Genomic DNA, 27,838 nt, shown 5'->3' on the forward strand with positions numbered 1-27,838 from the left:
GTGTTGAAAATTATTGGACATTGTAAATCAGCTATGCTTACTTATTTTCTTGGCTTAGTGTGGCAAAGCTCATTTCTTTTCACTCACTATGATCATAGACGGGGCTTCCTTGGTGGCTCGGATGGTAAAGCATCTGCCTGCAATGTGGGAGATCCAGGCTCGATCCCTGGGGTGGGAAGATCCTCTGGAGAAGGAAATGGCAACCCACTCCAGTACTCTTGCCTGGAAAATTCCATGGATGGAGGAGCCTGGTAGGCCATAGTCCATGGGGTCGTAAAGAGTCAGGCACAACTGAGCACCTTCACTTTCACATGATCATAGAAAGAATGAGGCTTAGTGGAACCACGGTTAATAATAGTAGGGCCCCATCTACCTGAGTGTGCCATCTTTTCCATTATATCTCCTAATTTGTCATTTTGCAATAGTCATTAAGCCTACTATACAGAAGGCAGTGCAGTCACTCAGTTGTGTCCAACTCTTTGCGACCCCACGGACTGTAGCCTACAAGGCTCCTCTGTTCATGGAATTTTCCAGGCAAGAGTACTGGAGTGGGTTGCAAGATACTGTTAAAAACTAAGGAAAATACAGTAATCAAGACAGAAGTGGGTCCTGCTTCATGAAACTTGTTATCTAGTAGGGGAAACTGACACAGAAATGGTGAATTGTAATGTACTCTATGAAAAAAACAAGGTTCAGACAGAAAAAAAAGAGAGGATAAATTTAGATAGGATGGGTCAGAGGCTTTTCTAAAGAGCTGAAATTTCTTAAAGGATAAGGCTAAGATGGGGATTCCCTGGTGGTTCAAATGGTAAAGAATCTGCCTGCAGTGCAGGAGACCTGGGTTTGATTGATTCCTGGGTCAGGAATATCCCTTGGAGAAGGGAATAGCTACCCATTCCAGTAATCTTGCCTGGAGAATCCCATGGACAGAGGAGCCTGGCAAGTTACAGTCCGTGGAATTGCAGAGTCAGATATAACTGAGTGACTCACACTTTCACTACATTTCTTTCAAGAGAAGATTAAAAAGCCACGATGGAAGAGGAAACAGTGAGTTTGGAGTCCTTAAAGCAAGAAAGAACTTTGTGGCTGCTGCTGAGTGACCAACTGGGAGAGTGGCACACACAAACTTACAAAACCACACAGATACAATCTTGTAGTTTTTATTTGCTCCTACCCAGCCGTTGCTGCCACCCTCACGCATGGTGGTCATCACTAGGGATGTGGTAATAATCATGGAGACAGCTCCCACCAGTTAGAATGCAGAAGCCTTGTAAAACAGACTGCTGGGCTCCAGCCCCACCATTTCTGATGCATGTGTCTGAAAGGGGTCCTACAAAAGTGCATTTTTAACAGGGTCCCAGGAAACACTGATGCAGTTGGTCCAGAGAGCATACTTTAAGAATCACTAGTCTAGAGCAGGGTTTCTCAAACTTTAGTGTACATGCAAAAACACCTGAGGATCTTGTTAAAGGACAGATCTGTTAAACTAGGTCTGGGTTAGGGGAAGGAGAGCTGAACTGTTGTATTTCTAACAATATCCCAGCTGATGCTCGATACAGTCATACCACATATCACGCTTTGAATGCAACACTGACTGTTGCTTTAACGTTCTCTAGACTATTCTTGCCTGGAGAATCCCAGGGACAGAGGAGGCTAGTGGGCTGCCATCTATGGGGTCCACAGAGTCGGACATGACTGAAGCGACTTAGCAGCAGCAGCAGCAGCAGCAGCAGAGTTATTCCTATTGGTTCATCCTCTCATAACTTGAATACATTAATGGTGGTGTGTGGCATGATGGTAGAAGTTCCTCACATACCTTTAATAAAGCTATATGGGAACATGTGTGTGTGTGGCTGGAGGAGTAGTGCGTGCACTTGTGTGCATATAGTGTAAGAGGCAGCAATATAGCTTAAAATCTATTGCTTTCATAAATGTAAAAAATGATGGTTTAGCAGTAATGTTTCATAATAGTCATAATTAAACAATTTCCATTTATTTTTATTTGTCAATAAAAGTAATAAACTAATTTTGGTTCACTGCTGGACATCTATATTGAATGAATGTGTCCCAAAGCAAGCATTATGGAAGTATTTCAAATCATCAAAACAATGCCAGTGTCTAAACTTACAGGTGTGGAGGAACTCTTATAAATTTAAAGAGAGAATCCACTGATCAAAGATGGCCCACAATGAATATCCTTCCTCAATCAAAATTTCTTTTTTTAGATTTAAGAGGAATATAAGTTTAACTTTTTATGGTGATAACTACTTGTAGAAATTTGGGATATGAAATATGATTGAAGCAATGATTTTACAAACCTTCAGATAACTAAAAAGTCACTGTATCTTGCATTCTAATTCTACTTATATATTGGCATGTCTTCCTATGTCAGAAAAACAATTTGTATTTACTGAATTTACACTACTTGAAGAAATGATCTATTTGATATCTTAATAGGTTTCACTTGATTTCACCTGACATTCCTAAATGGAAGTAGAGTGTGAGCATATTAATTCATACATGGAAGGTTAAGAATAATTTGGTTTATTATCAAACTAATATTTTAAAAATAATTTTATTCTCAGGATGCTTGGGGAAAATTTTGCCCATTAGTCATCCTCTTGCTTCTTTATTTTAAATGTTTTATTGTGTGTTTGTGTGTGTGTGTGTGTGTGTGTGCGCGCGCACGCCCGCGCTAGTTGCTCAGTCATGTCTGACCCTTTGTGACCCCATGGACTGTAGCCCATCAAGCTCCTTTATCCATGGAATGAGCCAGGCAAGAATACTGGAGTGAACACTGGAAGAATACATTTCCTTCTCCAAAATGTTCTATTAGAAATCATTTACTAATTTACATTTTCCTTTCTTTCTTGCTTGGAATGTTAGTCATCATTTGCAAAATTTACCTGCAGTAATGATAAAAGAACATATGTAAATCAACTTTCATTAACATCTACTTGCTAAAATAGAACAGATTGATCTCTTTCCTGCTTGAGTATTCCCCACAGGTCCCAGCCATTGCCCTGCATGACTGCTACTGCTGCTACTGCTAAGTTGCTTCAGTCATGTCCGATTCTGTGCGACCCCATAGACGGCAGCCTACCAGGCTCCCCATCCCTGGGATTCTCCAGGCAAGAACACTGGAGTGGGTTGCCATTTCCTTCTCCAGTGCATGAAAGTGAAAAGTGAAAGTGAAGTTGCTCAGCCGTGTCCGACTCTTAGCAACCCCATGGACCACAGCCTACCAGGCTCCTCCATCCATGGGATTCTCCAGGCAAGAGTACTTGAGTAGGGTGCCATTGCCTTCTCTGTCTGTTTTAATGATGGACCAATAAGTGGCTGGCAACTAATCTGTACTCAGAAATGAAAACACTATTTGACAGACATTACACCTTTGTCATTTCCTTGGGGCATGCCAATAATTCCATGCCATCAGATCACTGGAGAGTCCACTGGAGAGTCATGTCTGGGTTATATAGGATGAGAGGTTAGAGAGTTGCCTGTGTAATCTTTAAGAAACTTGCCTTTCAGGAGGCCATGTGATCTAGTTATGATACTGCAGGATCATATCCCACTGTGTCAGTATCCATAGCTTTCTTTGCATCCTGTTTAGTGATGTGGGTTTCAAGGACAAACATTGTGTTCCGTTCAGTGCATAATTAATTTTTTTCAAAACAACAACATTCCCAGAAAAGTTACTGCTTTGGCAAATGGTCTTTGAATTTAGTTTTTCTGTTAAATTGTTTTACCATTTTTAGTCATAAACTGATAAGGAAAGGAAGAGCCTCAAATACAGTTATTTCTCACTGTTATCCAGTGTGCCATCTATAAAATGAATACATTTTCTATTTGAATAAAATGAAGACACCTGTTTAAAATTTACCATATGAGATGATTAAAACAGTGTTAAAGAATTTATGGTATAGTAGGATGATAAAGGTATAATTTTGGCCAAATGAAGCAAATTATATTGATGATCAAAATGAACAGGGATCTAAAAGAATGCATTTGCTACATCAGTGACCACAGATTACTAAAAGATTGATTCAATGTCTGTCTCTATTTTGGACCAGTCAAACCAGGGTACAAGGGGTAAGTGGTATATGGGATTAGTCCCAACTTCTCCAACACCCTACATAGTCCCAGTTTCTCTAATACCCTATATAATTTTGTATAGACCTACTGCACTTCCATATGATTCCACATTTGTGACAGTGTTGTTCCAGAGGTTCTCATTTGACAGGTCCAATTTTGGGGACCCTACTCTTTAACCTTTTGAAAGCTCTTTCCACCCCTAAAACTTAATGAATCTCTTGCAATTACATACTCTCGGAGAGGAAACACCACTCCAGGAAAACTTTTATGGCTTGCTGTGTCCAGCTGGGCTTCCCAGGTGGCTCAGTGGGTAAAGATCTGCCTGCAATAAAGGAGACGCAGGCAGATGTGGGTTCAATCCTTGGGTTGGGAATATCCCCTGGAGGAGAATATGGCAACCCACTCCAGTATTCTTGCCTGGACAACCCCATGTACAGAGGAGCCTGACGAGCTACAGTCCATGGGGTCGCAAAGAGTCGGACAAGACTGAAGCAACTGAGCATACACGCTGTGTCCAGCCATTATCACAACTCAGCAACCTCAGCTACTTCGCTTCTATACCCTTCAATAGTCAAAACAATTTCTCTCCTTGCATTCAAATTTCCAGAATTAGTGTTATCTTTGATCCTGTATCTAAAAGTACCTGAGATTCTTGAATATTATCCTTTGTTCAAAATAAGTCACAGAGTTTAAAGTCTCTCCAGGTCGATCTAATGTTTTAATCGACTGGACGTTAAGGACTTTGGAGCAATTTGTCCTTCCCTTTGAGAGACTGGGCCTGATCTCCAGACTTTAGTGCCAGGGTTCTTAAATTAAGAAAGATCAGAAGAAATCAAAGGAGATGCTTTGGAAGGTGTCCTTTGTTTTTCATGTGCAGGGAGCTTATCCTCAGGATTTACGAAGTCCTTGTCTCAGTGTTCCCTCTCTTGGCTGGGCTCCCAGTGATCGTGAAGTGGCTTGTTGCTATCTGTGTGGAGGGTTTGCCAAGGTTGTTGCCATGGCTGCTGTGCCCGCAAGTTTAGCTGATTCTTCTGTCCTATTGATCTCCTCTGAGTCTTAGCAACTTGCCAGCATTTCTTTTGTGAACTGGGGGATGTGATTCCAAATCTAATGGCCTTTTCTCTTAGCTCACAGGGAAATTGTTGTGCACACAGTGGGCCCAGTCAAAATTCATATCTTTTCATTAGAGCATTTTCCAGAATTTCCCATGAAATTCATGCTTCCATAAAAAGATTTTGGGAATTAGGAATGTAATCTTCTGGGACAGACTCAAGATGCCTGTTTCTTTGCATTTTGTCATAATCATCTGGATTTTTAGGTTCACCTGTCCTCTTGGTCAGGATAGTCCCTATTGAAGTTCTTTCTTTCTAGTCTCCTCAATCCCTTGCTTATCAGTTTTGCAAGGTGAAATTGCTCTATTATTCCTTGCAAATCACCTCATCTTGGTTTCCGAGCTTTCCCTACCCATAGAAACAGAGCACCAATTTCAAAGTGTTGTCCATCTTTTCCTCTCACATAGTATATTCGCCACCTCTTGAATTGTGGTAAAATGTGTGTAACACTAAATTTACCTTTTTGAAAGTTAAAAAATGTCCAATTCCATCACATTAAGTATGTTCATATTGTTTGTGCAACCATCCCCACCATTCAATTCCAGAATTCAGCTGAAACTCTGATTCATTGAACACTAACTCCCCATTCTCTTCTCCTCTTAGCCTCTGGCAACTACCATTTACTTTCTGCTTTTATGAACTCAACTGCTCTAAGAACCTCATATAAGTGGAACCATACATTATTCATCCTTTTGTAACTGGTTTATTTTACTTAACATAATGTTTTCAAGGTTCATCTATGTTGTACCAGGTGCCAGATTTTTAAGGTTGAATAATAATTAATTGTATGTATATATCATATTTAGTTTAGACATTCTTCTGATCATAGACACTTGGATTATTTCCACCCATTGTCTATCTTGCAAAACTGCTATGAATATGGGTATACAAATATTTATTCAAGCCCTACTTTCATATATTGATCATCCTTTAAACAATCTTTACAAGTGTTAAAATTTTTTATTGCAGTATAATTTACATAAAATAATTCCAAGGTATTAAGCACAGTGTTTTATGGCTTTTGACATATATATACATACCTGTGTAACCCCCATTACACTCATGATATGGAACATCTTCATCAGGCCAGAGTGTTTCTTGTTGCCCATTTGCTCAAGGAAGCTACTCACGGATTTGCTTACTGTCAGTACAGATTAGCTTTCATTTTCTAGAATTTATCATTGCTGGTACCTTTGATGGAGACATTCACTGTGAATTTTTTGAGATTTACCCACATTGTATGTATCAGAGGTATCTTTCTCCTTATTGCCGAGTAGAACAAGTTCATTGCAAGGCTAGAACACAGTTTTGTTTTTCTATTTGGGAGGTTATGGACATCTGGTTGTTTCCAGGGCTATTATGAATAAAACTGCTATAAACATATATTTTTCATTCTCTGGGATAAACATCTAGAGTGAAATTGCTGATTTATATTTTTAATACAAAGCCAATCAGTGACCCAAAGTGATTGTACCATATTACATTTAAAAGAACATCATGTAAGAGTTCCAGAAGTTCTACTAGGTTGCCCAAAAAGTTCATTCAGGTTTTTCCATAACCTTACGGAATACATGCTCATTCACATTTGGTCTGATTAGTCTTCCAAGTTTTAGAAATTTCAGTGATATATCAGGTTTTCAAGTTATTATTTGCATCTAAATGCACTTTAATTCCATAGTAACTTGTGACATGGATCATATTTTCAGCTCATTTGTCATCTATGTATCTTTTTCAGTAAAGCATTAGTTCAAACGTTTTGCCCAAACTTATTGTTATTTATATTATTGAGTTGTAAGAGTTCCTTATATCTTCTAGCTACAAGTCCTTTTTCAACATATATTTTGCAAATATTTTCTCTCAGCCTGCAGTTTACGTTTTCTTTCATTACCAGGGTCTTTTGATGAGCAAAGGTTTTAAATTTTAATTACACCAAATTTATGAAAAATTTTTTGTTCATGCTGTTTGTTTAGTAGCTAAGAAATCTTTGTCAGACTCAAAGTTACTAAAGATTTCTCCTGCGTTCTTCTTTAAGTTTTTTATAGCTTAAACTTTTACGTTTAGATCTATGATCCGTTTTGAGATTATTTTCACCTGTGAAATTTTTAGAATTTTATTCCTTTTGTTTGATGAAAGACTATCTAATTCTTCGAGAATCTAAAAACAGACCAGATGTGTTTTGCTGCGAACACTTTGTAGAGACGAAGTGGAGGTGGAAGTTTAATGAAATAAAGAAAAAAAAAGAAAAACCCAAAAGAATAAATCAGTACAGTGATGGAATGCAAGAACTCATTCTGTGGAGGGTTACTTTCCTTCCATTAAGAGGCCCATAAAAAGGCACCAACTGATATCCATTGGAGGAGTCAGCAGAAGCCATGTTTTCCCCACCCAGGTGATAGGTTTTTGCTGCTAGATCCTCACTGGCTCCCTTCCCTTTGGCCTGAGATGGCAGGGCAGTACAGGGGCCTTGAAGGAGCCCAATGTGACTCCTCAGTTACAGAACCCCCCTCATCCTAACCCTCGGCTCTTCGTCCTCCTCATCTTCGGCATCACGTCATCGTCGTAAAGTTGTCATAAAGCAAATCTGAGCTGCTGTCACTGGAAGGCCCGCTAGTGCTGGTGCAGCGCCCTGTCAGGGCCGTGAGGACCTTTACTCCATCCTCTTCTGCTTCCGCTTTAGTGGCTGAAACCTGCTTCCTAACGATTTCAGCATATTCTTTGTCTTCTCCTTTACTGTCCTCCCTTTCATGGACAGAACCGAAGCATCCATCTTGGTTGTGGAGAAAGTGTCGGGATAAATATGAAGCAACTGGGACTACGCTTAACGGGACAGTTCTGAGAGTTTGAGGGCAGTTCTCCCCTCCAGGGGGCAATCTACAGGCGGATGAAGAGGTGAAACGTATCCACCTCCATCCTCTTAAACGTTGCGATGCCTCACTTTGGTCGAGGATCTGAAGGTAGGTGGTGACTGTGGTTAGTCACTGGGAAGCTTACTGTGCGCCTTGAAGTAGCTGTCTTCGGAGCCGGTGTGAGGCCGTCGGAGGAGGGCAACCTCCCAGGTGTCGAGGTCGGATTCACTCCTCGGGGTGATGTGGCACCTTCCTCAGCTTTCTCCTGCGGGGATTTCCGCTCGAGCCTCAGGGCCTTCTGGGAACGGGTCATCACGGCGGTGGCGGCGGCGGCAGCGCCGGGCTCCCGGTCCTCACACCCCGGCCAGGCAGACCAGGATCCTCTGGACCATGGGCCAGGCGACTCCGGGATCCTGTCTTCATAGCCCGACGGCCGCACCAGGCTCCGGAGGCCGCTGGGCCGGTTGAAAGGGCGGCAGGCCGGGTGGGGGGGAAGGGTGGAGAGAATTCGAGAAATTCCCTGGGGGTCCGGACTCCCCCACCACCACCCCCACCCCGGAAGGGGCCTCAGCTTGAGGGTCGCGAGAGAGGAGGCGCAAGCGGAGGAAGGTGGCGGAAGGCCAGTGAGGAAACGCCAGGCCCTGCTGCCCTGTCCTGGAATTTGATATATGGCAAATGTATCAAATCAAATACATTTTGTGTACATTTCAGGTAAAGAAAGATACTTGAGGACTTATTTACTTGCTACTTCACTTAGCATAAACTGCGAGTATTAATCCCAGGAATAAGTTTCAGATACGGATTTAACCACAGTGCATTGTGTAGATTCATACAAATGTCCTGAGATTGTACCATGCTCTGGGGCAGCGGTCCCCAACCTTTTTGGCATCAGAGACTGGTTTCATCTTAGAAACATTTTCTGTCGTGGGGGGGTGAGGGGTGATTAGGGGATAATTCAAATGGGGTAAATTTTTTTGTGCACTTTATTTTTATTTTTATTACATCAGTTCCACCTCAGGTCATCAGGAAGTTGGGGACCAGAGTGCTGGGTCTCCCACTCTGTGCCTGAGATTCATTCAGAAAATGTAATCCAGGTGGGTTCTTTAGACTCTGAGATAGAGTTTAGAGAATAGGATGTTTATTATTAGAGAATAGGATGTTTATTAGGCATTTTTTCCGACCCCCATAGACTGTAACTCACAAGGCTCCTCTGTCCATGGGATTTCCTAGGCAAGCATACTGGAGTGGGTTGCAGTTTTCTTCTCCAGGGGATCTTCCGGTACCAGGGATTGAACTTGTCTCCTGCATTAGCAGGCGAATTCTTTACTGCTGAGCCACCAGGGAAGTAACAATGCAAAATCTCAATGATACTGTAAGAAACAAACAGGTAGTAATGTGTCCTCTGGCCACAAGAAATCATTAATCTGTAGAAATTCCAGGGGAAAAATTATAAACTAAAACCCTCACCAAACAAACTGTAAATGACAAGCAACATTTTAATTTCATCTAATATTATTAAATTTAACATTTTTCATTGAATAGTTACCATGTGTTTTTAGTTCTTAAGACACCACAGTTGCCCTTGGGTAAAACAAGTGTGGGAGCAAAAGGCAAAGGAATAAGACTGGGGAGGAGATGTTGAGAATAAGTCTGAGCAGAAATGTTGTTAGACTTGGTCGTTTTGTTTGAGCGGAAGCTAAAATGGCCCAACTCACTGTTGTGGGTTCGCTGATGCTTTATGCTAGTGCTTGGGGATGGGGGTGCTCTGTTGCTGGATGGGGGTCACCACAGGAAGTGGGGCTGTTTGTTTCTGAAAGAGCTGACAACACCTGGGCAGCTGGAGCCATAAATTCTTCCTCACAGAGGCCTGTAGAGGATGAATCTCCATTGTCCATCACAGCCTACTTGTTGTTGCTCAAATCACATTTTCATGGAAGTGATATGACTGGTGTATATCCGTGTCATTGGACTACCTTATGCCTGCTGTGCTGTGTGTGGGTTCCTATGCAGGTAAAACAAACTCTTGGTTAGTGATGCTGGTTGAGACTCTGAGGGCAGGAAAGGCAAGCTATACCAAAAAAAAGGTCTGTTCCTATCTGAATCAATCACAGGTCTTTTAAAGGTGGAAGGGGCTCAATATAGGCAAATTGCCATCAAATGGACAGATGGTCTCCTTAAAGAATGGTGCCATGATATGGGCTCTGTTAGTCTTTGTTGCTTGCAGATTGGACATTTATCGATGGCAGTAGCTTGATTCATTATGGAGAGTGGGAGCCCCTGCTTCTGGGTGACACCTAACCTCTGTCTCTGTCACCAGCGCCACTTCCTAATTAATACATTAATATGTGTTAATATGCTAGGACACCAGCGAGAGCTTGCTGTCACTAGTTGACTGTTATTCTATCTACTTCATTGTTTAATGCCACTTCCATGTTGGGAACTCTTGGATTTATTTTTTCCATATGCCTTATTTTAGAAACTCTTGGACTGATGTTAACTTTTAATACCAAGATTTTCTCATTTTGTATCCACTCCCATTTAACATACACTATATTTCTTTCTGCCAGATCTATTTTTGATCTTCCAATTATTTTTCTTCTATGATTTTGATCAGCTAGCCAGACTACCTGTGAGTCCTAATCTCTGCAAACTTCTTTTGTCTAATGTTCTAATCTCTGAAAACTTTTGTCACAGTCAGAAGGTGACCAGAGATGCACTGTCTCGAACTCTGGCAGTTGGGAGAACCTCCCCTGAATTAGGCTATAGTGGCTTGCATCCATACTCTGAGCTGACCCATCTGTAAACCAAGCTTGGGCATTTTCATCCTCAATCAGCTCATCCTCAGAGATCCCCTTTCTGGGCCATGAGATTATGCTGAGGAAGTGGTGCTATTGCAACAGTGGTGGATGACCAGAGTCTGGGCTATCTGAGTTTATGGCAAAGTGGGGATTTGGCTCATGAATTCTTATTTCCCATGGTCGGGCTTTGTACCATGCCAAGAATGGCATTTCAGAAGACATATATCTATTGCAAATTGTGTGACCTTGCGCCAGTATTTCAGAGGGCAGTGCTATAATTTTCCCACTTGGCCTTTTCCTAGATTTCACATGGTGTTTTCCCCTAGCACTGATATCTTTAATAAAAGAGGGTCTGTTGGCTCAAGGGGCCAGGTACAGCTTGGACCTAACCGTAGGCATTCCTGCTTACTTGGTCATATTCTTAGTTGCTCAGTGGCATCTATGATTTGATTTGATTTTAACTCTGTTACTTTTTAACAGCATATTTGAAGAGCTGTGAACCAGGGTCAGAACGAAATGCCTTCATAGTGCAGCATCTCTAGCTGAACTGTCATGGGAGACACCTGAAATGGATTCTAGAAAGGGTTGTTTCTACTCTGTGGTTCCTGAGGTTGCTCTCTATTGCTCTCAGTAAATTAGAAATGATCCTATCCATAATGAACATCCTGATGGGGTGGGTATTTAAGAGGATTGGAGTAGAAAGAGGGGTATAAAAGAGTAAAGAGGTACCAGAAAGTCCTCTGATGAGCTGTTTGCTCAAGCCTGCAAATGATGTTTCTTTTGTATTTTCACTTCTTAGAGAAGTAAGACTGCATCCATGTCTTCTGGTTTATTAACACATTAATAAATGTAAAGTAAAAATGTAGAAATGGTGAAACATAGATGCCTTTCCTTGTAAGAAGAGGAAAATATGTACTATAGGTAGTATGTAGTACTTTATGTTCTATTTATTTAATCTAAGTAAAAACATTAGAATTTTTAGAGCTTAAAGATAGCTTTCATCTAGGTCAATCTCTCCATTTTATAAATGAGGAAAATCTTTTATCTTACTGACTCTTTTCAGTAAAGTCATGAAACATTTTGTAGTTCATAAGTTGGTAAATGTATCCATATGCTTTCATAAGGTTCTTTTGTGATTTTGGCCAGCAATGATGAAATTAGTATGTTTTGATCTTTGTGCAAGTTGTTCAGAAGGAACTTAAAAGAAGTATTTAAGAAAATCCAAGTGCTGAAACATTTAAGATATGCTTTATGGTCTCAGTTTTGTGTGATTGTCAGCCAGGAAGTTTTCTGATTAAGACGGCTTGCCAATTTCCTGCCAAACACATTATTTATTACGCTAATGGGGATTTCCTATTTGAGACGTTAGAGACAAAATGCTACTAATATTATTTCCCTTAAAATAATTAACATAGATCAATTGATGCAGGCTAATAAATTAAAATGAAGAACAAGACAGTGGTCCAAAAAGACCTAAGTATTTTATAGTATATACATACTGAAATAACCTAGATTTCTTTGGATTAGAGATTTTTCATTCATTATTGATAGTGAAAATTGAAGCTGAATACTAATGAATTTGGTTTTTTTTTGGATATAATTCTTTGTAAGAATAAAATAACTTTCAGTGAAGACTAAATTATGTTGGATTAAAATGGCATTAGGATTCAGAAATTATGTGCACAGATTTTAGAATTTTGAGGAGCTCAACAGTAAAGAATCTGCCTTCCAAGCAGGAGATGCAAGTTCTTTGCCTAGATCAGGAAGATCCCCTGGAGAAGGAAATGGCAACCCACTCTAGTATTCTTACCTGGGAAATTCCACAGACAGGGAAGCCTGGTGGTCTACAGTCTATGTGGGAACAAAAAAGTTGAACATGACTTAGCGACTAAACAGCAAGTTCCCTCCAAACTATAAAGAAATGTCTACATACTCATGTGTGTGTGTTCTTATAGTAGTAACTAAAAAAGGAGATGAGTTCCAAGCATTGAGTAAAGAATAAATACATATAGTAAATTAGCATTCTAAATTACACCTCATTTTCATCAGATAGCAAAAGCATGAAACAAATTTTAATAATTACACATTTGTAATTTGTTTGTAAAATTAAAATACATTTAAAAATTACAGATTGGAATAACTGCTATGAAGGAAAAGAACAAGGTGCTGTAAGAAATGCCAGGGGGCATTTTCTTTAGTTGAGACAATCATAAAAGAGCTTCTGAAGGGCAAATAATTAGGTGAACAGAGAATCTGTATTTGGGAGGAAGGATGTGTGTGGACAGCAATCTGTGAAAAAGACCTTGTAACTGGGGGTGTGAGGTGTTCAAGAAACTAAAAGAAGGCCATGATGATCAGAGTGCAGTTAGTGAATACAAGTTAGCATGAGATGAGATCGAAGAGGTTGGCATAGTTGGGCCATACTGAGTTGTTTGAACTGTATTTTAGTGAAATGTGGGAGACAGTCATAAAAGGATTTGAAATACGAGAGTGACTCCATTTCATCTATATCTTTAAAAGACCCTGTGGGCTAAAATATAGGCATTGCATTGGATCGGATTGAGGTAAGAGAAGGAAGAAGGTTAACTTTTTAAGGAGACAGTTGCATTAGTCCAGGTGTGAGCTGGCATACCTTGGACTGAGGTGTTGGCAGTGCAAATGGAGAGTGATGGATGGATTCAGGGTGTTTTGAGCGTACATATCAGTGGAGATGAGGAGATGAGAGAGACGTATGTCAAAATGTGCCCAGATTTGGGGCTTAAGCAAATGGATGGGGGGAGGTGAGAGTGTCATTTATTGAAATCATGTAAGTCTGGAGGGGTAACAGTTTTCAGAGAAAATAAAAAGCTCAAGTCATGTTAGTGTGAGATAAGAGATCAACAGAAAGTTGTGTACTGACAGCCACTGGTCTCCCAGTGGCTGTCTCCTATGGATTGAGTGCATATTTCTTGAACTGAAAGGTATGTCTTTGGAGTATTCCTTTGAGGTCATCCATGATTTTGGATTGCTATGGAAACAGTCTGCTTATGTCCACTGGGATTCCAATAAAAAATGGACAAGTGAATGATCTTTTTGCTGCTATTCTCTTACCTCCTGAAATTGCTGCTATCAAAATTGAGTCTCACACTTAAAAGATTAAACCTGAGTCTCAGGGAAACACCCTGACTGACTTTCATGCACAAGCAGCAGCAACAGAATCTATAAAGGATATGAGACATGAGGATAAAGTCCAGTCTACTTGTGCAAAAAATGACCCCCTGTTACCAAACTTTTGCCATCTTGATGTCCTTGGGATATGGCACCATTCTGTTCCAGAATCAGAGAAATCACAATGGACAAATGCAGGTTGTAAATTCAATGAACTGTCAGGGTTATAGGAAACCCAGGATGTCTGCTTGGTTCTTCCTGGCTCCCTGGCAAACCCTGTCTTTCATTCCTTTACCCACCACGGTATAGTTAACTCAAATTATGAATAAGTATCTGTAGAGACTCTATCACATTGTGAAGACAATTTACCATAATCCTAGGAAAACTATTTTTGTTTCCTGAAGCCTCAAACCCTTGTTTCTCTTCACCCTTTGAGCATCTGCACCTGGACTTTATTCAGCTGCCACCTCCTGTGGGTTATCAATACATTCTTGTTATTGTATGTATGTTTTATGGGTGAACTAAAGCCTTCCCTTGCCACAGGAATGATGCCTTCACGGTGGCAAGGGAACTGTTAGAAACATATTTTCCACCTGAGGTATACCTTCCGCGATCACCAGGGACTGGGCTTCCCATTTCACTAGGCAAATCATACAAGCCTTCACAAAAGCCTCACAAACTTCTTGGAATTATCACTGTCCCTGTCACTCTCGTTAGGTGAAGCAGAAGGAACTAATGAGATCCTCACACTTGGTCTCTTGTTGACTGTTCACAGCACCCATTTCAGGAAATATGCACTCAATCCACAGGAGATAGTCACTGGTAGACCTTCTGCTGATCTCTTGTTATCTTACACTAATATGACCAGCTACTTAAGTCTTTAATGTCCTGCTAAAACTCACGGTAGACAGGTTAAAGAAACTTTCCCAGATTCTAATTAAAAGGATCCCATTGGTCACAGTCTGGAGCCTACTGACTGGGTGTTCTGGAAACATCACAAGAGGAAGACAGCTTTTGAGTCTTGTTGCAAAAGATCTTACTATGTACTCCTGACCCCTGATACTGCTGCAAAACTAGAAGGCATTGTACAATGGACACACATCTCACAGCTAAAGAAAGCTCCACCTGATATCTGGTTTGGTTTAAATTCTGGAAGTCTCCAAATCAAACTGGTGAAGAAGAGAAATAGCTGTCACAAAAGCAGACTGCTTGCACCTAAGACACTACATACTCTTTATTATTTTCTTTCTTTTAACTTGGCCTTGAAAGATAGCACCATCATCCATATCTCCCAGGACACTGCTAAGAAGGGTAACCTCTTAGACTACTGGACTTACCAAAACCTTTGAACAGGCTAGGATACTAAGTGAAAGTCGCTCAGTCATGTCCAACTCTTTGGGACCCCATGGACTGTACAGGGGTCCACTCCATGGATTCTTCAGGTCAGAATACTGGAGTGGGTAGCCTTTCCCTTCTCCAGGGGATCCTCCCAACCCAGGGATCAGACTCAGGTCTTGCGCATTGCAGGCGGATTCTTTACCAGTTGAGCCACAAGGGAAGCCCTAGGATACTGACACCTTTAGGATACTAAAGGTCCCCTGTGATCAATTTTTCTTCTATTTCCAATTATCGTAAACTACAATCAACCACCCTTAGAGGTCATTCACAATCCAAGTTTCACAACCAGAACATCCAGTTTTACCTTTCTCTGATTATAGCTGTATTGCCCAGTTACACACAAATCCATATGCAAATCATTTGCACACCCATGTTCTTGGGATTGTTCAGTGGCTAAGTCATGTCCACTTCTTTGCCACCCCATGGACTGCAGCATGCCAGGCTTCACTGTCCTTCACTAGCTCCCAGAGTTTGCTCAAACTCATGTCCATTGAGTTGGTGATGCCATCCAACCATCTTACCCTCTGTCGTCCCCTTCTCCCGCCCTCAATCTTTCCCAGCATCAAGGTCTTTTCCAGTGAGTTGGCTCCTCATGTCAAATGGCCAAAGTATTGGAGCTTAAGCTTCACATCAGGCCTTCCAATCGATATTCAGGATTGATTTCCTTTAGGATTGATTGGTTTGATCTTCTTGCTATCCGAGGGACTCTCAAGAGTCTTCTCCAGCACCACAATTCAAAAGCATCAATTCTTCGGCTATCAGCCTTCTTTATGGTTCAACACTCACATCTGTGCATGAGAACTGGAAAAACCATATCTTTCACTATATGGATGTTTTGTCAGCAAAGTGATGTCTCTGCATTTTAATATACTGTCTAGGTTTGTCATAGCTATTCTTCCAAGGAGCAGGCATCTTTTAATTTCATTGATGTAGTCACCATCTGCAGTGATTTTGGAGCCCCCCAAAATAAAATCTGTCACTGTTCCCAAGTTTTCCCCATCTCTTTGCCATGCAGTGATGGGACTGGATGCTATGCTTTTTCATTCTTCTTTTTCACCCTCATCAAGAAGCTCTTTAGTTCCTCTTCACTTTCTGCCATTATAGAGTGGTATCAGCTGCATATCTGACATTGTTGATATTTCTCCCAGCAATCTTGATTTGCGCTTGTGATTCATACAGCCTGACATTTTGCACAATGTAGTCTGCATAGAAGTTAATTTAGCAGGGTGACAATACACAGCCTTGTCATACTCCTTTCCTAATTTTGAACCAGTCTGTTGTTCCCCGTAGGGTTCTAACTGCTGCTTCTTGACCTACACACAGGTTTCTTAGGAGACAGCTAAGAAACTATTCCCATCTCTTTAAGAATTTTCCACAGTTTGTTTTGATACACACAGTCAAAGGCTTTAGCATAGTCAATGAACCAGAAGTAGATGTTTTTCTGGAATTCTGTTGCTCTCTCTGTGACCCAACAAATGTTGTCAATTTGATCTCTCATTCCTTTGTCTTTTCTAAACCCAACTGGTTCATCTGGAAGTTCTTGGTTCATGTATTGCTGAAGCCTACCTTGAAGGATTTTGAGTATTACCTTGCTAGCCTGTGAAATGAGAGCAATTGTATGGTAGTTTGAACATTCTTTGGCATTGCCCTTCTTTGAGATTGGAATGAAAAAACTGACCTTTTCCAGTCCTGTGGCCACTGCTGAGTTTTCCAAATTTGCTGACATGTTGAGTGCAGCACTTTCACAGCATCATCTTTTAGGATTTGAAATGGCTCAGCTGGGATTCCATCACCTAAAGTAGCTTTGTTCATAGTGATGCTTTCTAAGGTCCACTTGACTTTATACTCCAGGATGTCTGGCTCTAGGTGAGTGGCCACACCATCGTGGCTTTCTGGGTCATTAAGACCTTTTTTGTATAGTTCTTCTGTGTATTATTACCACCTCTCCTTAATCTCTTCTGCTTCTGTTAGGTCTATACCATTTCTGTCCTTTACTGTGCCTGTCTTTGCATGAAATGTTCTAGGGATAATCTAAATCAGGTCTGTCCCTCATCACAAAAAGATCTGACCAGCAGACTCATCTATGCCAATAACTTAAGACAACTTTTTATTTCAAGATAGAGGATTTACTTCCCAAATGCACTGAAAACCTAACTGACTGCTGGCTTGAGTGGGCACATGCAACAATCCCTGAAGTAAATTCATTAACAGTGCTGCTTCAGCAGAATGGTTTGTGCCCTGACAGGATTTACCTTTGTGATAGATGTTATTCTCCTTGAGCCTCTGAAGGTCTATATAGCTGGAACATAACCAAGAAATGTACTCTTGGGTTATCTAACTGTACCCCTAATTGTCCACAATCAAATTGAGACATCTCATAAACAACTTTAAAAAGAAATGTGAGTAAAACTACAGGTATTTTAAATCTTATAGTGAGTAGACAACTTTTAAAGCTTAAGCTCCATCTGAGTTTTCTCATGCTGGTTAGTACCAGAACTAAAACTACACAAGGAAGTTTTTTTTTTTTTTTTTTTGCATAAAATGATCATAAAAATCTCTTACCAGAAAGAGAAAACAGAGCACATGTATTACCTTTCCTTTAATATCCATCTACCTTTTTTGGTAAGTTAGTTCTACAGTATCTGGGATTTTGTTTCTTTTTGTTCACTAGGAAAACTTACGTTTAAATTTTGACTCTACTACTTATCTCTATGTCCTTGGGCAAGACAGTTAACTAGAGGTAAGGATAATATGAACATCACAGGGTGTTGTGAGATTAAATAAAATATTTTAAATATTTGCACAGGAAGTGGTACATTGATACTTTTAATTAACCTTAGTCTTCTTTTTCTCCTAATATTTGATACCAGAGAAGAATTTCCCTTTTACATATTTTCCCTCAAATTTAGGTGCAGAAGAATCATGAGGAAATTGTGAAAAAGACAAATTTCTGAGGCTTACCAAGTCTCTTCTAGATTTTGGAAGTAGCAGGATAACCAGTCTCCCTAACTCCTGTATTTCCCCTTCCAATTTGTTCAAAACCATCATCCTTACTACATTCACATATAATCATATCATTCCTGCATTCCTGTAGAAACTTTAAATAAGAACATTGCTATGAATAATAGTCAAACTCTCTAGTTGATCTTTAATGCCCTTTATACTTTCTATCTGGGCTTCCCAAATGGTGCTAGTCGTAAAGAACCCCCACCAATGCAGGAGACATAAGAGATGTGTTTGATCTCTGGGTTGGGGCGATCCCTGGAGGAGGGCATGGCAACCCATTCCAGTATTCTTTCCTGGAGAATCACATGGACAGAGGAGCCTAGTGGGCTACAGTCCAAGGGGTCGCAAAGAGTCGGACACGACTGAAGCAACTTAACACAGCACACAGCACGTACTTTCTACTTACCTTACTCTTCCAAACTTCCTTTTCACCACATCCACTTTCCTGTGCTTCTGTAGGATTTTGAACATGTTTTTATTAATGTGTTTACCATCTATTTATGTAATACTGATGAATTTAAGCATTTGTTCCACAATGTGTAGTAACTATAGGTGACACAGCACCTCAAACACCATAGACATTAAATTGTCACTTATTGAATGAATACCTTACCATGATCAGAAAACTTGGTTTTACTTTCTTTTATTTGAATTTTGGTTGAAAACCATACAGCTTTATGTCCATTTTACTAATGAGGAGATAGATAGATTCATGAAAGTTAGGATCCCTAGGACATCCCTGGTGGTCCAGTGGCTAAGACTCCCACATTCCTGGGGTTCAGTCCCTGGTTGGAGAACTAGATCCCACATGCCATACCTAAGAGTTCACATGCTGCAACTAGGACCTGGCACAGCCAAATAAATAAATATAAATAAATATTTTTTAAAAGATTAAAAGCCCCGCTCAGGTCACAGAGTACGAGAGCCTTTAATAAAATATTGTCATCCAGTTCCTTCAGGGTTTGCTTTGGTCTAATTAACTACTCTGTATCTTCAAAAACACTATGTATTTGCATATTTTGAAAAAGAAAATTTAAATGCCAAAATCAGGCTGTCAATTCCACATAATATTTCTTTGATTCCACGTTATAAATATATGTGGGGCTTTCCTGGTGGCTCAGACGGTAAAAAATCTGCCTGCAATGCAGGAGACACAGGTTTGATCCCTGTGTTGGGAAAATCTCCTGGAGGAGGGCATGGCAACCCACTCCAGTATTCTTGCCATGAGAACTCCATGGACAGAGGAGCCTGGTGGGCTACAGTCCATGGGGTCACAAAGAGTTGGACATGACTGAGCAGCTAACACTTACAAATATGCAGTGAATTCTTTCCTTTGGTTGAATGTAAAGTTGTATGGTAATAAAATATTTAATTATTATTTTTCATTATGGTCAGCCTTTAAATTACCCAACCTCTTTTTCCAGTATCTTAGAGAAAGCTTATCATTCCAGTAGGGTCAGCTTAGTAAAATCAACATGTTTAATCTTCATGTGTAACAGTTGGCTAAAAGCCAATGGAATCAAAAGGGCAGGTGTGAGCAATGAAGAAAACAGGCAAGTGTAGACGAGCACAGGATAAAACATCTCTTTAATAGATGCAAGAGAACATGTACTCTATTCTGTAGGGAGTGAACAATTCTGATGGGCTGAATAAGTCGCTGATTGCTTCTCCCACTCATTTGATTGTGACCTTGGCTATTTTACTTCATTTCTCTAAGTCTTGAAAAATAAAAGTAACTGTGTCTGACAAGTTTGTTGGGAGTTTAGCTGAAATATTATACATAGAGCCGTACTTGTACAGCTGTACAACTGTACAATGTCTGGCATATAGCAAGTTAGCAACAAATTGTAACAATTATAACTGTTATGGTAGATAGTAAGTTTTTTTTTAAGTTAAGTAGGGTAATTGCTCATGATCAATACTAGAGTGTTGAAATAACACCCCCAAATCAAAGCCATTTTGCTACCTAGGGAATATTTTATTTAGAATGTTACTGTTATCCTGTGGGAGACCTGGGTTCGATCCCTGGGTTGGGAAGATCCCCTGGAGAAGGGAAAGGCTGCCCACCTACTCCAGTATTCTGGCCTAGAGAATTCCATGGACTGTGTAGTACATGGGGTTGCAAAGAGTCAGACACAACTGAGGGACTTTCACTTTCTTTCACTTCAAGTTAAAACTAGGAGGAAGATACTGGCCAGAATGTATAAAATGTGTTGGCTAACCCAATCAAGTGGCAATGTGAATGAGATGCAATGATTAATTTGGACAATATCAGTTCACACCCTTAAGGGATTTGACCACTCAGATATCACTGAAAAAGTGGGATTCTGTTAGCATTGGGGAAATAGCTGTTGGGTAGTCAACTAATGGTGTCTACCAAAGTTGTCTCTATGTCTTTTCTCTACTTCATCTTTCACTCTTCAATCCACTCCAGTCTCACATCTGTCCCTCTTGCTCTTGAAGTCACATCCTAAACTGACCGTGGATACCCATGTCCTCAAATTTAACCAATATTTTTAGCTCTCATCTTATTTGGCTGCTCAAAAACACACCACACAATTGCTTCCTCCTTCTAGAAATGCTCTTTTCTTGTTCTGTGTAATAAAAAAACTTTACTGATTTTCTTACTGAGCATCTTCTTTCCTCTCTTTAGATAACTTTTCCTCTTCCACTTGACTTAATGTGATCTGGAACTTTTTTCTCCATACTGTCTATATGCCAGTAACTCCAAACCATATCTCTGATCTACACTTAGAGACATATATATTTCATTGTTTACTTGACCCAGCCATTTGATTGTCTCCATGGCATCACAAAATTAACAGTTTATTCTTCTGATAACTGATTTGCTCTAGGAAGGGCATGGAGCTCGGCTTGTTGGGCTGATTTAGCTGTGGTAGGCTTCTCAAGTATTTGAAACTGGGTAGAGACAGCATAGATTGCTTGGAAATTCCCTTTTTCATTTTTACAGTGTGACCTACCAACAAAATTAGACCAGGATTAGTCAAAGGGGTAGTCCATAAATCAGGACACAGTGTCACTGAATGGGATGCTATTACCTCGTGGTTGTAGGGCTCACCTTGGTCAGGCAGGGGTAGCAGTGTAGCAGCGTTAGTGGCATTAAGAACGTTGCAGCATTTAAGATGCAGATTAGATGGTTTCGCAGATGGATTTCAGAGGACGTTAGTCAGCTTGCAGAGAAATGCTGAGTCAATTCAGAAGACTTTGGAAAGTGAGTATGTGGAGTTTATAAATAAATATCATTTCATAGGGTTAAAACTGCTGAGGCCTCTACTCAGCTTGCAACTGCAGCGATAGCCTTAAGGCAATTGGGACAGGAAAGAGCAACTGAATCAAGCTGTATGCTGTAATAGGCAGTAGGATTCTGTGTATTGCCTTCCTGTGAGCATCCCCAGGGCTTGGTTATCTTTTTTGTGCACAAATTAAGGTGAAACAGTATGAACAGTATGAAAAAGCAGAAAGATAGGACACTGAAAGATGAACTCACCAGGTCGGTAGTTGCCCAATGTGCTACTGGAGATCAGTGGAGAAATAACTCTAGAAAGAATGAAGAGACAAAGCCAAAGCAAAAACAACACCCAGCTGTGGGTGTGACTGGTGATAGAAGCAAAGTCTGATGCTGTAAAGAGCAATATTGCATAGGAACCTGGAAGGTTAGGTCCATGAATCAAGGCAAATTGGACCTGGTCAAGCAAGATATGGCAAGAGTGAATGTCGATATTTTAGGAATCAGCAAACTAAAATGGACTGCAATGGGTGAATTTAACTCAGATGACCATTATATCTATTACTGTGGGCAAGAATCCCTTAGAATAAATGGAGTAGCCATGAGAGTCAACAGAAGAGTCTGAAATGCAGTACTTGGATGCAGTCTCAAAAATGACAGAATGATCTCTGCTCATTTCCAAGGCAAATCATTCAATATCATGGTAATCCAAGTCTGTGCCCCAACCAGTAACGCTGAAGAAGCTGAAGTTGAACAGTTCTATGAAGACCTACAAGATCTTCTAGAACTAACACCCCCAAAAGATGTCCTTTTCATGATAGGGGACTGGAATTCAAAAGTAGAAAGTCAAGAAACACCTGGGGTAACAGGCAAATTTGGCCTTGAAGTACAGAATGAAGCAGGGCAAAGGCTAATAGAGTTTTGCCAAGAGAACACACTGGTCATAGCAAACACCCTCTTCCAACAACACAAGAGAAGACTCTACACATGGACATCACCAGATGGTCAACACTGAAATCAGATTGATTCTATTCTTTGCAGCCAAAGATGGAGAAGCTCTATACAGTCAACAAAAACAAGACCAGGAGCTGACTGAGGCTCAGATCATGAACTCCTTATTGCCAAATTCAGACTTAAATTGAAGAAAGTAGGGAAAACCACTAGACCACTCAGGTATGACCTAAATCAAATCCCTTATGATTATACAGTGGAAGTGAGAAATAGATTTAAGGGACTAGATCTGATAGCGTGTCCGATGAACTATGGATGGAGGTTCGTGACATTGTATAGGAGACAGGGATCAAGACCATCCCCATGGAAAAGAAATGCAAAAAAAGCAAAATGTTTGTTTAAGGACACCTTACAAATAGCTGTGAAAAGAAGAGAAGTGAAAAGCAGAGGAGAAAAGGAAAGGTATACCCATTTGAATGCAGAGTTCCATAGAATAGCAAGGAGATAAGAAAGCATTTCTCAGTGATCAGTACAAAGAAATAGAGGAAAACAATAGAATGGGAAAGACTAGAGATCTCTTCAAGAAAATTAGAGATACCAAGGGAGGATTTCATGCAAAGATGGGCTCAATAAAGCACAGAAATGGTATGGACCTAACAGAAGCAGAAGATATTAAGAAGAGGTGGCAAGAATACACAGAAGAACTGTACAAAAAAGATCTTCAAGACCCAGCTAATCATGATGGTGTGATCACTCACCTAGAGCCAGACATCTGGAATGCGAAGTCAAGTGGGCCTTAGGAAACATCACTATGAACAAAGCTAATGGAGGTGATGGAATCCCAGCTGAGCCATTTAAATTCTTAAAAGATGATGCTGTGAAAGTGCCACACTCAGGATGCCAGCAAGTTTGGAAAACTCAGCAATGGGCACAGGACTGGCAAAGGTCAGTTTTCATTTCAATCCCAAAGAAAGGCAAAGCCAAAGAATGCTCAAATTACCACACAATTGCACTCATCTCACACACTAGTTTGTTCAAAATTCTCCAAGCCAGGGTTCAACAGTATGTGAACCATGAACTTCCAGATGTTCAAGCTGGTTCTGGAAAAGGCAGAGTAACCAGAGATCAAATTGCCAACATTTGTTGGATTATTGAAAAAGCAAGAGAGTTCCAGAAAAACATCTATTTATGCCTATTGACTATGTGAAAGCCTTTGACTTTGTGGATCACAGTAAACTGTGGAAAATTCTGAAAGAGATGGGAATACCAGACCACCTGACCTGCCTCTTGAGAAATCTGTATGCAGGGCAGGAAGCAACAGTTAGAACTGGACATGAAACAACAGACTGATTCAAAATAGGAAAGAAGTACATCAAGGCTGTATATTGTCACCCTGCTTATTTAACTTCTATGCAGAGTACATCATGAGAAACGCTGGGCTGGATGAAGCACAAGCTGGAATCAAGATTGCCAGGAGAAATATCAATAACCTCAGATATGCAGATGACACCACCCTTATGGCAGAAAGTGAAGAAGAACTAAAGAGCCTCTTGATGAAAGTGAAAGAGGAGAGTGAGAAAGTTGGCTTAAAGCTCAACATTCAGAAAACTAAGATCATGGCATCTGTTCCCATCCTTCATGGCAAATAGATGCGGAAACAGTGGAAACAGTAACAGACTTTTCAGCGGTGGGGGGAGGGGGGATGGTCCAAAATCACTGCAGATGGTGACTGCAGCCATGAAATTAAAAGACGCTAACTCCTTGGAAGAAAAGTTACGATCAACTTAGACAGCATATTACGGAGAAGGCAATGGCACCCCACTCCAGTACTCTTGCCTGAGAAACCCCATGGGCGGAGGAGTCTGGTAGGCTGTAGTCCATGGGGTCAAGAAGAGTCGGATGCGCCTGAGCGACTTCCCCTTCTCTTTTCCCTTTCATGCACTGGAGAAGGAAATGGCAACCCACTCCAGTGTTCTTGCCTGGAGAATCCCAGGGATGGGGGAGCCTGGTGGACTGCTGTCTATGGGGTGGCACAGAGTTGGACATGACTGAAGTGACTTAGCAGCAGCAGCAGCAGCAGACAGCATATTAAAAAGCAGAGATGTTACTTTGCCAACAAAGGTTCATCTAGTCAAGGCTATCGGAGAAGGCAATGGCACCCCACTCTAGTACTCTTGCCTGGAAAATCCCATCGATGGAGGAGCCTGGTGGGCTACAGTCCATGGGGTCAGTAAGAGTCGGACACAACTGAGCGATTTCACTCTCACTTTTCACTTTCATGCATTGGAGGAGGAAATGGCAACCCACTCCAGTGTTCTTTCCTTGAGAATCCCAGGGATGGGGGAGCCTGGTGGGCTGCCGTCTGTGGGGTTGCACAGAGTCGGACATGACTGAAGCGACTTAGCAGAGCAGCAGTGAAGGCTATGGTTTTTCTAGTAGTCATTATGGATGTTAGAGTTGGAGTATAAAGAAAGCTGAACGCTGAAGAATTGATGCTTTTGAACTGTGGTGTTGGAGAAGACTGTTGAGAGTCCCTTGGACTGCAAGGAGATCCAACCAGTCCATCCTAAAGGAAATCAGTCTTAAGCATTCATTGGAAGGACTGATGCTGAAGCTGAAGCTCCAATACTTTGGCCACCTGATGCGAAGAACTGACTCATTGGAAAAGACCCCGATGCTGGGAAAGATTGAAGGCGGGAGGAGAAGGGGACAACAGAGGATGAGATGGTTGGATGGCATTATCAAGTCAATGGACATGAGTCTGAGTAAACTCCGGGAATTGGTGATGGACAGGGAGGCCTGGTGTGCTGTGATTCATGGGGTTGCCAAGAGTTGGACACGATGGAGCGACTGAATTGAAATAAACTAAAGTGAAAGGCTTTGAATAGATGAGTAGCCTTAGGGCAGGTGTTTCTTTTAGTCTTATAAAGGCCTACTCATGTTTATCCTCCCAAGGAAGGGGTTCAGGGACTGAAATTTTAGTAAGTTCTTAGAGTAGGGAAGTGGCAGAGAAAATTAGTAACACAAACTGTACAATAACCAGGTAGGCCTAGGAACCCACAGAGCTGTTGCTTAGTTGAGGGCCTAGGGAATTCTTGGATTAGTTGAATTGTTTTTGGAGATAGCTAGATTCCTTCAGCTTTCAGATTATGCCCTAGGTCACATCTAAAAATAATTGCAATTTTTCCTTAGAGACTTTATGTCCTTTTTCAGCTAACTGTTGCAGTATGGAATAGATGAGCTCCAATAGATGGAGTCCTTTATGGATGCGTCTTTGGTAACAGCACCACTGGGGTCATCTACCTACTGCAGAAGGGCCCATTTCCTGGGGGACTGGAGGGTACTTACATCTTGGTAGAGCTCTTGGGATGAACAAGAAGTGTTTAAGATGAACCCTTGAGGTATGACTGTCCAGTTGTATTGTTGATCGTTGCAAGTAAAGGCAAATAGATGTTGGCTATTGGGGCCTATAGGGATGCTGAAAAGGATTGAGTCAAAGTCCACATCAATGAACCATTTTGTGTCTGATGGAACTTGTGATAAAAGGGTGTTGGGTTTAGAAAAACTAGGAAATGGTAAATAATTACATTGTTAATAGCTCTCAAGCCCTGGACTAATCCTCATCCCTATTCATTATGTTTCTGAACTGGTAAGATAGTTGTGTTGCAGGGGCTGGCACAGGGAATGATTATTCCCTGGGCAGTTAGGTCTTCTGACATTAGTGTGAGGCCTTAGTTGGCCTCAGGCTTTAATGGGTATTGAGGAAACTTTGGAAGAGGTTTACTTAGGTTTCTCTGAATTTTTTTAGGTTCTGGACATTTTATTCTTCCAGTGTTAGTGTTAGAGGAAGCCCACAGATATTTGGGCACCTCAGGTAAATGAGGACTTTTTTGACAGAATTCTTCCTCTTCTAATCAAAGACAGATTGTAAGAAACAAAAGATCAGGTTCAGATTGATGAGAAAATTTGAAGGCAAAAATCTCCATTGAAGGCATTATTTTAATCTTTTTACTATAGAAAGAGTTATAACCTTTTAAATATAGAAACTACCCGATAGATTGGACAATTACTCTTCTTCCAAATGAACAGCATTGATTAGTTAGAACTAAACAACAATATTATCCCCTTAACCTTCATTTTATTTTACTTTCTTTTCCACATTTCCCCTAAGGAATATGATGATTATAATTGCTTACATTTAACTAACAAAAGAAAATAAAAATTTAAAGCTTCTGCAACAAAATAAATCTTCAAAGAGCTGGTAGACTTCTAATGTTTAGTTGTATCTTTAGATGTATATCTAAATTGATATTACTACTGTATATGCTATTCCATTCTCAAAACACATCAGTGATAGCCTTCATAAATTGTTTCTTGAGTCGAGAATTAATTTGGACTAACATAAAAATTTCATTGTTCTTGATATGACAAAATTTTTGCAGAGTCATTTTATACATAAGATTCCATCTACCTCATATACTTTTAATCAGAAACTCAGGAAACAGATACATTCATCTTGAAACCTTGAAACTGAAAACAAGAGTATTTTATGTGCATAGTGCCAGACCCCACAAGCTGTTCAACAGTTTAAGATAGCCACTGCAAAAAGAAATTCACCTGAGTACTGCTTTCAAGGCATGTTGAGTTGTGATGAAATCAGGTGATTACAGTTTGAATTATTGCCTGGTCAACTAGGAAACCACTGAAGCACAGAACTGTATTGACTAGTGTCTTTCATCACAACATTCTGTTGATAGCAGAGCTCTAAGTCACACTGACAACTTGTTGGGTAGACCACCTTCACGTTGTTCAAACACCCAGCTCTTACATAGAAACTTGCAGGGAGGCTGAGAGAGCACAGAGAGAAAACAGAAGTGAAAGATGAGAAACTGAAACTAGGGTAGGGGAAGGTAATAAAAAAGAGAGGAGTGTTAACCTTCTAAAGAACCTCTATTGTTCTAACCCCAGAAAGTCATAAATTCAAAGACTCAACCTGTCCTAGGCCCGAAGGGTCAGGGAAACCAAAATCTTCTTTGGGACACCAGATCCAGTGGGTCAACCTAAAGTTACCAAGTAACATGCAAGTAACTGCGATATTCAGCCACCCATCCTTCAACATTAATAGGACACTTAACATCTCTTGTCTCAACAGTGCAGTTGAAAAATGGGGGTTCATTCCCTGGAAGAAACATGAAGATGGTGAGGGGGAGGGGTCAGCTGGATACAAACAACTTCATT

The 27,838-nt window shown here is 40.6% G+C and overlaps 1 pseudogene; it reads right to left on the minus strand.

The window, feature by feature from the left end:
* Positions 1–7,698: 7,698 nt before the first annotated feature.
* Positions 7,699–8,366, minus strand: LOC120865605 (annotated as a pseudogene).
* Positions 8,367–27,838: the final 19,472 nt, after the last annotated feature.

Source organism: Oryx dammah, unplaced genomic scaffold (assembly GCF_014754425.2).
Source record: "Oryx dammah isolate SB20612 unplaced genomic scaffold, SCBI_Odam_1.1 HiC_scaffold_7, whole genome shotgun sequence".
Taxonomy (NCBI): domain Eukaryota; kingdom Metazoa; phylum Chordata; class Mammalia; order Artiodactyla; family Bovidae; genus Oryx; species Oryx dammah.